Here is a 13,599-nt window from a genome sequence, read left to right as displayed (position 1 = left end):
CAAGATATTCCCATGGGTTTTTCTCAACTAGAATTCTTTAGAAGTTAACAAATATTTTCAAAGAGCTTACATGGTAGTACCAGGAATGAAAACATTTTGACCCTATTAAATTTTCAACAGAGTTAAAAAGAAACTTAAGTTGTGAAAGTACGGGGGATTAGATCAGGCAGTCTAAGTAAAAATAGTATTCAATGAGAATATGGAATTCCCCATACTTAAAACATGATATCAACTACTCCATCCATTGGGCAATCAATCTGTGGGAAGATAAAGGGATATGTGACTTGTAATAGTAAAGTAACAATTAACTAATAATTAATCATATCCAGGATCCAGGATTCTGCATTCAGAGGGCTGAAAGGGACTGACTGGCCCAAGATCATCCAGCCTAAGGAAGGATTAGAACTCACAGTTCCCCAGTTTAAAGCTGATGTCTCGGTCATGACACCAAGTGTATTATTTATTCATTCCTTCATTTAATGTACGGACAGATTAACAGAGTTGGAAGGGACCTTGTAGGTCATCTAGTCCAACCCCTACGGTTACCCAAGCAGGAGACCTGGCCTACACCATTTCTGACAGATGGCAGTCCAGTCTCTTCTTGAAAGCCTCCAGTGATGAAGCGCTCACAACTTCTGAAGGCAACTTCTGTTCCACTAGTTGATTGTTCTCACTGTCAGAAAATTTCTCCTTATTTCTTGGTTGAATCTCTCCTTGATCAGCTTCCATCCATTATTCCTTGTCTGACCTTCAGATGTCTTAGAAAATAGCTTGACCCCTTCCTCTCTGGGGCAACCCCTCAAATATTGGAAGACTGCTATCATGTCTCCTCTGATCCTTCTCTTCAATAGACCAGCCATGCCCATTTCCTGCAACCATTCTTTGTGTGTTTTAATCTCTAATTCTTTAATTAATATTAAATAACTTTTTTCCACAAAAAATATGGAAGTGCAATCTCCCAAAACTCAAAGCATTTCACTAAATATATATTCTCATTTATTTAGGAAAAAACACATACCTACGCGACACTCGTCCAATTGGTTGTGCTACGCTTTGGAGGAAAATGCACTTTTGAACGTACATTTCCCTGGAAAAAAAAATCATGCAAAATAGACAGATGGTAACCACAATCAATAAACATTGCAATAATTTGGGTGTGCATGTGATTTGCTTTTATTGTTCTTGATCAGTAAATAGCATCTGGCTTCCCTTTCTGCTTTATGGGGAAAACCTTGCATTTACTTTTCCTTGATTTCACTAGTCATCTGTTGGTCTATTAACACAATATATTATTAGAACCATTTTTCAAGCAGCCGTTTTTGTATAGGATGTGTTTAAATATTCAAAGTACTAAAGGTAGCAAATGTCATTTCTTTCATAGTTACAGAATGCCAGCTCCCAGTGTTTTATCCTAATGAATAAATGAGTTTGTCCTTTATGTATAAAATATAGTTTGTGTTTGTTGCAGAAGATTTTTTTTAATAATAGATGAATTTTAGGTTTGCGGCAACATATTCAATAAAGTGTGATTAATTTGGTTTTTAAAAAATGCAAACTAGACATTACTATATTACTTTGCAAAATGCACAGCTTGCAACATTATTGTCTCAGTGGGAACTTAAATTGAATTGTAAAATGTGTCTTATTTCTACTTTGATTTATGTAAGAAATTGCAGTGGAAGAACACTTTTTTTTAAAATTTCGTGCTTCTTAAATGGGACAGCACTGATAAACATTTACGCTCAGGCGGGCATTATTTTGTAGAGAATTTTTAAAATTTGAGGAATATGAATATTCACATGCTGAATGTAAATAAATCTCTCTCTCTCTCTTTTTTTTTTTTTTTTTGAATATTCAAGACTCTGTATTTCTTACTTTTCACTTATGTTTGCACCCTGGCAATATTTAAATTTAGATTTTAATTGTAGTTAAAAGCCAGACCACATAGGCTAATCATAATCTATTTTATTAATGTTGTTCCTTTTTTCCCCCCAGAAGAATTCTTACTGTATTTAGGAATACTCAACCGTTATGCATCAGAACAAGTAAAGAAATGTTTAGAAGAAAAAGGCAAGTAATTTTAACATTTAATGCACTTTATGGAATAAATTGTTTATGGGGCCTGGCTTTTGTTACATCCAGAATATCATCCATTTCCATCTGATTCCATGCTACACCAACATTTGTAATAGAACATATAATAATAAAAATTTCCTGTAAGCTTTTGCAGCACACTTGATGTCAGTTAAAGAACTAAGAAATACCTTATTAAACGTTTTAAATAATTTATTTCTTTGTGATTTAACTAAATGTGACAATTGGACAAACTATAATAAATCTGTATTTGCTAGTGGGAAAAAAACCCCAGAAGATTCCCATATCAAGGTCCTTACCTTGACCCCAAAAGCCATTTTTGTGGACTCTTGACAAATACAATCCCAATTTTATGTACTCCATAACAACCAGTTTGATATCGACTAGGAAATAAATCATAAGGAAACTCAGCACTGAATATAGAGTTTATCTCTAGGATGAAGGCCAAGAGATAAACTACATATTGTTGGTGGAGATTCTGATTCATCCAGGTCATGGCTGTCCCAAAGTGCTTTTTCAAGAGGCAACTGAACTTTCTTTTTTTCCCCCTTGAACATTTTCACTTCTTACCCAAGAAGCTTCTTCAGTTTTGAAGTCAGACTGAAGAAGCTTCTAGGATGAGAAGCAAAACATCTTCAAGGAAAAACAAACCAGAAAAAGCACCTTTGGGAAATATATTGTTGGCTTATGAGCTGAGGTGGCACAGTGGTTAGAGAACAGTACCACAGGCTACTTCAGCTGACTGCTAGCTGCAATTCAGCAGTTCAAATCTCACCAGGCTCAAGGTTGACTCAGCTTCCATCCTTCTGAGGTGGGTAGAATGAGAACCAAGAGTGTTGAGGGAAATATGCTGACTATGTAAACTGCTTAGAGGGGGCTGTAAAAGCAGTATGAAGTGGTACATAAGTCTAAGTGCTATTTCTATTATTTGCCTTTAGAACCATTTTGGCATTCAAGGTAAGAATAGCTGTGACAGGTTAAAGAAAACTAAGATGGCGTCAGTGACCATGTGTCGAACATTTTTTTTTAAACATTTTTTAAAAAAATGTTGGGAATTTTGAACATTTCGTTCTTTTTTGATCCTATTGAACTTGTTTGGTTTGGTTAGGTTTATTGGATTCATATGCCTCCCTTCTCCCAAGGACTCAGGGCGGCGTAAACATTAAAAAAAAAAAAACATATTACAAAAGTTAAAAAAAAATAGATATTATCCAAAAAAAAAAACCCAATTGAGATTAACAATAACATTTTTAAAAAATCGATTAAAATTAACAATAATATATCATTTATTTTGTTCAGGCCAGGCCGGCTTGAATTGAATTGAATTGTTTATTATTTATAGGCCGCCCTTTTCCCTGAGGGGACTCAGGGCGGCTTACAAGGGAAGGGGAGTGCAAGACATATAACACAATACGTGAATAAACAAATAATAACAATAAAACACAACAGTCATTGGCTTGCTGGAAAAGCCAACTTTTTAGGGCGTGTCGGAAGGACCGGAGGTCGGGGATTATACGAAGCTCCGGGGGCAGCCCATTCCAGAGGGAAGGCACTTCCACAGAGAAGGCTCTCCCCCTGGGGGTCACTAGCCGACACTGTCTGGCCGACGGCACCCTGAGGAGGCCAACTCTGTGGGATCGCACTGAATGGTGGGAGGCTACCGGTGGCAGTAGGTGATCTCGCAGGTATCCTGGGCCTAAGCCATGGAGCGCTTTAAAGGTCATAATTAGTACCTTGAATCGCACCCGGAAGACAACCGGCAACCAGTGCAGGCCGCCTAAAAGGGGCGCAACATGGGAGCACCTAGGTGCCCCCATGATAACCCGCGCAGCTTGTGACAACTTGTAACAGATTATTCTTTATATTGTGGTTTGGAGCACCAGGAAATCCAGATTCCACTTTCCAATGTCCAGAAAATGCTTCCTTTTGTGAATCCCCCCCACCCAAAACCTTACAAGATGTTTCCATTTATAACCAACTCCCTATTATGCCACGAGCTGCAATTTTATTGCAAAATTCTAACTCTCCTTCCCCCCCCCCCCCCGTAATAATAAATTGTCCTCTGCCCCAAATTTAATCTATGATAGCATTTAGCTGGGGGTTTTGAAGTAAATATCACTAGATAAAAAGCCATCTGGTCCCAAATAATGGGACACTTGAATGCCCGTATTAGTGTTTGAAAATGAGAGCACAAATCTTCTAAAAGGATTAATTTCCATAAGAAAGATAGCTCACAGATCTACAAAAGGCGTAAATTCAAAACATAATAAACTGCCAAGAGGGAAAGGTAGATTAAAGTAAGGGAGAAATACCTCGTTACTCTTATATGGAAGAGATTCTCTATCAATTACATTTGCTACAGGAGAATTGTTCAAAGCTTTGAATATCAACTACAACCTGGAAGACATTGTGTGAAAGATGTAATAATCCATCCAAGGATGATATGTGCGTGTGTGTCTAAATATATATATACATAAAATCAAGCTTATCATTCGGATATTCAACAGGAGAACACAAAGATGCTCGGAGTCTTACTGTAATATGGAGAGCTAAGCAAGTTTTGTATTTATTAAAGATTTATATTTGACAAGAGCTTTGCTTTATGATAGTCTAAAAATACCCGTTGCCATGCAAAGCTACTTTTGCTGCCCTTTCGAATATATTTCAATATCCTGTTTCAAAATAAGTTCCTTTCAATGGATCCCTGATGTGACGTAACTGGTTATTTTTGACTAAATGGTTGAAAACAACTCCTAGGCCCAGTGGTGGGATTCAAATAATTTACCAACCAGTTCTCTGTCCTAATGACCAGGTGGGTAGGTGGGGCTTAGTGGTCATGTGACCGTGTGGGCGTGGCCAACTCAACATCACTCAGGTCGATGGGCGCTTCGCCTTAGCTGTTACAATGTAATAAGGGTTAACGAAGAGGCAGTTTCTGTAAGCAGGGCAATAAAGATTAAGCTAGAAACACCACCAGAATGTTTCCTTCCTGCCTTCCTTACAGGATTAGCCCTGTAAAGTGGAAAAAAAACAAAAGAAGATTTCTTCCAACAACCGGTTCTCTGAACCTCTTAGAAAGTTAAGAACCGGTTCTCCTGAATAGGTGCGAACTGGCTGAATCCCACCACTGCCTAGGGCCCTCCAAAGGTGCTTTTTCAAGAGGCAGATGGACTTTCTTTCCTTTTTTTTCTTTCTTTGAAGACATTTTCTTTGAAGAAGCTTCTTGGATGAGAAGAGACATCTTCAAGGGAAAAAACACAAAGTTCAGTTGCTTCTTGGAAAAACATTTTTGGGAGAACAATCACCTGGATGACTGGGAATCTCCATAGACATTCCCAGTCATCGTGTCATCATCATCATCATCATCATCATCATCATCATTTAATGATCCCATAATCCCTTGCGTGGTAGAGTCTGGGCAACTAAATGGAGCTAGCAGAGGATTTAATGGCCAGATGTCCTTCCTGTTGTTTGTTCAGCAGATATATTCTCCTTGTGCAGAGAGAGAGAGAAATAGCTATCTCTACCTAGGATTGAACTCACAGCCTCCTGATTGTGAGGCGAGAACTCTACCTCTAGGCCACCATACTACTCTCCATAGACACTCCCAGTGTCCTCCAGAAATGACCTCCAGCTGGTCATTTTAGCATGTCAATAAGGCCACCTGGAAGTTTATTTGTGTCATTGGGGCAGTGGTGGGTTTCAAAATTTTTAGAACCTCTTCTGTAGGTGTGGCCTGGTTTGTGGGAGTGGCTTGCTGGCCATGTGACTGGGTGGGCATGGCTTGACAGCCATGTGACTGGGTGGGCGTGGCCAACTTGTAAAATGTGGTGAAACTCACTTAAAAACACTCTTGCTTAGCAACCAAAATGTTGGCTCAGAAACTCTGGCATTTGAAGCACGCAAGTCTTAAAGCTGTCAAGTTACAAGACCCTTGCACCCCTAACCCTTTAGGAAAAAAAAGCCCAGGGGTGTTCAAACGTGACAGCATTAACACTTGTGGACTTCAACTCCCAGAATTCCTCCTCCAGTCATGTTGGCTCAGGAACTCTGGTATTGAAGTGTGCAAGTCTTAAAGCTGTCAAGTTACAAGACCCTTGCACCCCTAACCCTTTAGAAAAAAAACCTTAGGGGTGTTCAAACTTGACAGTTTTAAGACTTGTGGACTTCAACTCCCAGAATTCCTCCTCTCGCTCTTCATCCTGATGATGTGCAGACGGGGGGGAGGGAGCTGGAACTGGCTCTAAACGGCACTGTAGATTTGTGGAACTTCCTCTATAGAAGAGGTCAGAACTGGCAGGAACCCACCCCTGCATCGGGGTCACCTGAGATCATTTATCTCCAGTCTACACACAGTCCTTTCAATAGTTCCAAGAAGGCCCCACACCCACTTGCATGGTGACCCTGACGACACAGACAAACCTCCAAGTGGCCTCAACGACTCTCTAACGGATGCAAGTGACCAGCTCTCTGCAAGGAATATAAATCCTTCCACCCCCTCCCTCCAGTCAGAGCAGAAGAAGCTCCTTGGATGAGAAGAGAAACATCTTCAAAGAAAAATCTGAAAGTCCAGTTGCCTCCTGAAAAAGCACCTTTGGGACAACCATCACCTGGATGACTGAGAATCTCCATAAACTTTGAACTAAATGCCTTTCTTTTTAGTGGTCAAGAACTTCTTGGACAGAACGCCTGTTATCTTAATCAGCACAAACACTCTCCGTCTATGCGTGTGTATGGTTGATCCTCAACATACAACAGTTCATTTAGAGATCGCTGGCAGTTACAACAGCACTGAAAAAAAATGATGACTATTTTTCACACTTATGACTGTTGTAGCACCCCCATGTGATGCACATTTGGATGCTTGACAACTGACTCGCATTTATGACAGCTGCAATGTGCCAAGGTGGCGCAGTGGTTAAATGCAGCACTGCAGGCTACTTCAGCTGACTGCAGTTCTGCAGTTTGGCTGTTCAAATCTCACCGGCTCAGGGTTGACTCAGCCTTCCATCCTTCCGAGGTGGGTAAAATGAGGACCCAGATTGTTGTTGGGGGCAATATGCTGACTCTGTAAACCGCTTAGAGAGGGCTGAAAGCCCTATGAAGCGGTATATAAGTCTTAACTGCTATTGCAATGTCCCGGGATCATGTGATCCCTTTTTGTGACCTTCTGACAAGCAAAGTCAACGGGGAAACCAGATTATCATAGTAAGTCTGTTGCTCATTTGTGAACTGCAGTCATTCACTTAAGAAGAGTGGTGGAGTGGCCTAGAGGTCATGCTCTTGCCTCACAATCAGCAGGCTGTGAGTTCCATCCTAGGTAGAGGCAGATATTTCTCTCTTTGGGGCAGACCGAGAATTTATCTGCCGAACGAAACTCCACATTGGTGACAGGAATGGCATCCGGCCACTCTGCTAGCTCCATTCAGTTGCCCAGACTCCACCCCACAAAAGATTATAGGGTCGTAAAATGATGATGATGAGCGACTTGCTTAACAAATGTGGCAAGAAAAGTTGTAAAATGCAGCAAAACTCAATAAACTTCTTACTTAACAACATAAATTTTGGGCTCCATTGTGATAGCAAGTTGAAGACTATATGTATTGTAAAACTTTCAATTATGAAATGTACTAATCTCAGAAAGATCATAGTAAGATCATTCTGACCAAGGGAAACTAAGCACCCATTTATGGCATCTGAACCGGATGAAAATTACGTATGTCTCCTTGCTAGAGAATAAATGAAGTACAAACAGCTCATAACTTTTTTTTTAAATATTAAGTTAAGGGCTCTCTCTCTCTCCTCTCCTTCCCCCCTCTCTCTTAACTGCTCCAAGAAAGCTGCTTTTATTTAAAACATAAAGATGGTAGTTACAAGATTTCTGCAAGCATAACTGCTATTCCATTAAGGAAACGGCACTGCAAACAGTAAATACTGCCCCCAAGGGAAATGTAAGTATTGATTTTATTACTACGTTGGTTGGTTGTGTTTGCAATTGTCAACTCTCGTTTTAGGTTGTGCATTAAGTGCACTTATAATAGCTTGAGAAAAGAGTAAATATTAATTAGAAATATTGGTAATGCTTTTATAAGTTTGGGGATTGGTGAAGAATACACATATTTTAAATGAGGGGAAAAAAGGAATGCTGTAAATATAGCTGAGACGTTTAAAAGACCAAACCATAATGGCTATACCATTTCTGAGCTGCGAATATCTGGACGAATGGCGAGAAGGGAAGGAACCGTTCATTCTTGCACTTTTGGGCTGCCGTTTAGTAGCTGGTATGTTAGAAATAATTGTCATGTTCCAATTAATTTATAGGCCTAATGAAGTTTAAAAACCAAAACCAAATTGATGAATAAACTTTATTCAATGCATGTAGTAAAAGTGATGTAAGGTAAAGGTAAAAGTTCCCCTTGCACATATCTGCTCATCATTTCCAACTCTAGGGAGCGGTGCTCATCCCCATTTCAAAACCAAAGAGCCAGCGTTGTCCGAAGATGTCTTCATGGTCATGTGGCCAGCATGATGAAACGCCAAAGGTGCACAGAACTCTCTTACCTCCCCACCAAAGGTGGTTCCTATTATTTCTACTTGCATTTTTATGTGCTTTTGAACTGCTAAGTTGGCAGAAGCTCGGACAAACAACGGGAGCTCACTCCATTGAGCAGTGCTAGGGATTCGAACCGCCAAGCTGCCAACCTTTCTTATCAACAAGCTCCGCCTCTTACCACTGAGTCACTGGGTCTCTTAATTTATAGGCCTAATGAAGTTTAAAAAAAAAACCAAATTCAGGATTGATGGATAAACTTGATTCGATGCATGTAGTGAAAGTGACTCAAGGCATAATATTTTCATTTGCCAGTTTCAGTATTCCCAAAGTCAAAGTTTTGATTCCATCCACTGATGTTGCTCCGATTTCACCACCGGAATCTTGGGCTCTGCACTGGAAAGTGTTTAGGTAGTTGTGCGCTTACACCATCAAGACTTGTGCTACCTGTTTTGCTTGGCCACAGCTACTAGATTAAAATGGTTAAACAGCTCATCCATCAGAGTTGAACCCTAAGGATCTTAGACAAATCAGAGTGGCTTTCTAGTGCTGGTGATCCAGTCCAACAAAACATATCACACAACCAAAACTGCCTCATACAACAAACAATATTAAGGCTGACATTTTAGAGCTGTGTATTTGAAAGGAAGGGACACAGTGGCTCCGTGGCTAAGACGCTGAGCTTGTCAATCAGAAAGGTCAGCAGCTCGGCGGTTCGAATGCCTAGCGCCGCGTAACAGAGTGAGCTCCCATTACTTATCCCAGCTTCTGCCAACCTAGCAGTTCGAAAGCATGTAAAAATGCAAGTAGAAAAATAGGAACCACCTTTGGTGGGAAGGTAACTGTGTTCCCTGTGCCTTCGGTGTTTAGTCATGCCGACCACATGACCACGGAGATGTCTTTGGACAGCGCTGGCTCTTTAGCTTTGAAATGGAGATGAGCACCGCCCCCTAGAATTTGGAATGACTAGCATATATGTGTGAAGGGAACCTTTATCTTTACCTTATTTGAAAGGATATCTTTGGAAAGTGTGTCCTTGAAGTGGGGCAGCCTCTGGAAGGCTTGGTGTGTTTGCTTCAAACATTTTCACCACCTCATGTCTACACAGGTGCATATCTAATGCACATGTTTCCCAAGGACATGGTTGCTTTAATGAGACCAAGTCTTGATTTGGAACTTTGCACACAGCTTAGAAATGCCTGCTTCAAAAAGTGTTTTTTCAGCCTATCCAAAAGTGCTCTTTTTAGTAGGCAAAGCAAATGCAGAAAATATTCATTTTTGCCCTGATTGAAAGTGGGAAGGCAGCCAAGACTTCCTCATTGAAGATGGGGAAATGCTCAATCTGTTCCAAGGTTTATTTGTTTGTTTTCCCCCTAAACCTGGCTACCAAATTGGGTTGTAAAAAGACATTCAACCCAAAAGCAGTTACACTTATTCAATTAAATAAATACTTATTGAAATGAACGAGTGAGTGAATAATGAATATTTCATCTATTAAATAAATTATAATAAAATTTTAAAGATTTCTTTCTACGTGTTTGCTTAAAACTGAAGTTCCTTTTGGAAGCCACATATTTGTATACACTAAGAAACTAAGGAGCAGAATAATTATAAGGAGACCAGCACAGCCCAAAATCCCAGGCAATCTGAATCAGCGAATGGATTTTGTGTGTTCTAATCATTGCATCTCAACATTTTAATCCGATGTGAGCTTTACAATATTTTCATTTTATATGATTGTGTCCTCATAAAAACAAATTTTATACATACTGCTAGATTCTGATATGAGTGGGGGCTTTTAAAACTATAATCCAGACATGACCAATTTAACACAATTCCACTGGTTTTGACATAGTAGATTAGAAACATTTTTTTTTCAGTTAATTTTTCCAGCCGTATCACACAAGTCTGCCTAGAACAAAGATTCTGAAATAATGTGAGAAGGTTTCTTTTTTCCCCCCAGTTGTATGTAAGCCCTTATTACAACATTAAGAGACTTAAAAGGTACACCACAAAAGGAAGACATAGCAGAGAGATTGCAAATCCCCACATGGATTAAGCAAAATGACTACACAATAGTATATTTCCCCAGCATGTTTCAGTAAGAAGAATTCACTTTTGAACATGGAAGGAGAAGGGGAAGAAAAAAAAAACACCCAATGGCTTTTCAGCTTTTGGTTGCATTGCCTTAGTAAGACCACACTTGGAATGCTGTATCCAGTTTTGGTCACCATATTATTAAAAAAAAGATGTTGAGACTTTGGCAAGAGTGCAAAGAAGAGCAACAAAGATGACTAGAGGACTGGAGGCTAAAACATATGAAGAACGGTTACAGGAACTGGCCATGGCTAGTCTAGTGAAGAGATAAACCAGGGAGACATGATAGCAATGTTCCAATATCTCAGGGGTTGCCACAAAGAAGAGGGGGTCAAGGCTAGTCTAGTGAAGAGATAGACCAGGGGAGACATGATAGCAATGTTCCAATATCTCAGGGTTGCCACAAAGAAGAGGGGTCAAGGCTAGTCTAGTGAAGAGATAGACCAGGGGAGACATGATAGCAATGTTCCAATATCTCAGGGGTTGCCACAAAGAAGAGGGGGTCAATTTATTGAAAGCAAAACTCACCATGAATTGTTCTTTTTCTCTGTTGGTCTCTGTCTCTGTCACTGTCTCTCTGTCTTTGTCTGTCTGTCTGTCTGTCGTCTGTCTGTCTGTCTGTATCTCTCTCTCTCTTTCTCTTCCTCCCTCCCTCCCCCTTTCTCTCCAAGTGGATCCACAATTCCTGGAACCCCCAATCTGTGATCCCACTGTAAAGCTTCAATGATGACTGCATTTGTGTTCAAAGCCTGAAAATCATCTACTATTACATTTGTGCATAACCCTCAGAGAATCGTCATTCATCTTCTTCAAGCCAATATTCTAGGGCAATCAAAGTTATTTCAAACCGTTCATCTGCCCCAACCATGCAAAGTTTAATGATGGCATAATAACCAGATATGTAGATGTTAAACAAGGGATACACATGGTATGTACAGCTATTTGTATTCAAATATTTTTTTCTTTTACAGAAAAGATGCTTCTTTTGGACTGCCCTGATCTCTTTCAGATATTGGTGCTGGTGGCATGTATCTCCACATACGTGCGAAATCTAACTAGACCTCCATTCTAAGAGAAGCCTATGACAGTGATGATTACCTTTTTGTCATTGTTTGCCAAAATCGTGCGCATGTCCCTGCACCTATAATGCAATGCACGAGTGACATCCCCATGCCTCACTCCCTGTGTGTGTGCACATGTGACACCACCATGCTCCCCCCGTGCATGTGCTCACAACCCCCCCGTGCCCCATTTAGACCTCCCTGCAGCCTCCTGGAAGCAAAAATGGGCCATGGGGGGGACGGGACACGTCATACTCCCCTGTGTCCCATTTTGGGTGTAGTAGGCCTCCCTGAACCCTCCTGGGACCAGAAATGGGCTGTGGGGAGGGACACCGCTCCCCCCACCCCGTGCATGCACATACAAACCAAAATTAGCTGGTAGATGGGAGGTGCACACACTGAGCTGGGGCAATGGCTCGGATGTCCGCAGAGAGGGCTCTGCATGCCCGCTCTTAGAGCCGAGATGGCGCAGTGGTTAGAGTGCAGCACTGCAGGCTACTTCAGCTGACTGCAGTTCTGCAGTTCGGCTGTTCAAATCTCACCGGCTCAAGGTTGACTCAGCCTTCCATCCTTCCGAGGTGTGTAAAATGAGGACCCGGATTGTTGGGGGCAATATGCTGACTCTGTAAACTGCTTAGAGAGGGCTGAAAGCCCTATGAAGCGGTATATAAGTCTAACTGCTATTGCTATGCCACACATTTCATTGGTTCACCATCACGGGATTCTAACACTAGTGGCTAAACCGATAGAGAGTCACACATGCATAATGCCAGATCTTTGGGTCTCCTCGGGAGAAAGGAAGCTCTGTATTCTGTGGCTCGTCAAGGGTGTTAGGCACACTCAGTCTCATTTAGCATTCTGAATGTCTCTTGTGAATTTGCCTTTAAACTACACATCTATGTACTTCTGCATTCCTGGGAACTCTCTCAAGTGAATGAAAACATGACCTTTCTAGTAGTAAGTTAGCTATAATTGAATCCAATTGATTTTAGTGACCTTCACTGGACCAAGCTGAGGTTTCGCGGGGTGACAACATGTGTATATTGGTGTGGGGAGGGGTGAGGGTTGAACTTCTATGCTTGTATACAAAGTGCCCGTGGCTTGTACATCTACAATAGCTCTTAAAAACATTCCTGAGGAGTGAGGAAGAGGGAACAGAGCATTCTGGATGCCTGCCCAGCTGAACTTTTCTTCCCTTTATTCTCTCCCAACAACAGCCCACAAAGGGGGGGATCTCTGAAAGGCAGGCAAGAAAGCAGGGAGGTGACAATCCCTGATGAGTAGGCCTCTTCCATTCTCTGCCATTAAGAAATGCCACATGGGGAGTATCTACCACTGAAGTGCATCTGGACTTTTTCCTCTTGGGAGAGACTTTAGGGAAGCAGACAGGGGTGGGCTGCTGGGGGTTCGCATGGGTTTGGGTGGTCCTCTAGCTAGGATTCTGCACAGTTCAGCAAACCCACAAATGCCACCCCTGGCTGGCCACGCCCAACCCGCCCTTCCCACCCACCCCTCCACTCACAGGAATCTCCATGCGGCCCGCTCATCATGCCAGGTAAGTGCAGGGCCCGCGTGGATGCTCGGAGATGGGGGAAAATGGGCCTACCGGAGGTTCTGGAAATCTAGAAACAGGTATGTAAACAACCTCCAGATGCATCCGGAGCTGAGAGGAAGCAATTTTCACCCTCCTGGAGGTTCCTTCGGAGCCTGGGGAGGGCAAAAAATGGGCCTAATGGAAGTTCTGGAAGTCCGGAATGGTCCTGTTTTCCAACCTCCAGAGGGCCTCTGCAGCCTTGG

General features: G+C 41.5%; 1 protein-coding gene across 1 annotated transcript in view; it reads right to left on the bottom strand.

Moving 5' to 3' along the window:
• The window catches only part of LOC116514648 (dachshund homolog 1-like), a 430,376-nt gene that overhangs the window by 136,460 nt on the left and 280,317 nt on the right, over window positions 1-13,599 (bottom strand).

Source organism: Thamnophis elegans, chromosome 11, assembly GCF_009769535.1.
Source record: "Thamnophis elegans isolate rThaEle1 chromosome 11, rThaEle1.pri, whole genome shotgun sequence".
Taxonomy (NCBI): domain Eukaryota; kingdom Metazoa; phylum Chordata; class Lepidosauria; order Squamata; family Colubridae; genus Thamnophis; species Thamnophis elegans.
The sequence above is the reverse complement of the archived record's forward strand: the minus strand, read 5'-3'. Positions and strand labels throughout refer to the sequence as shown.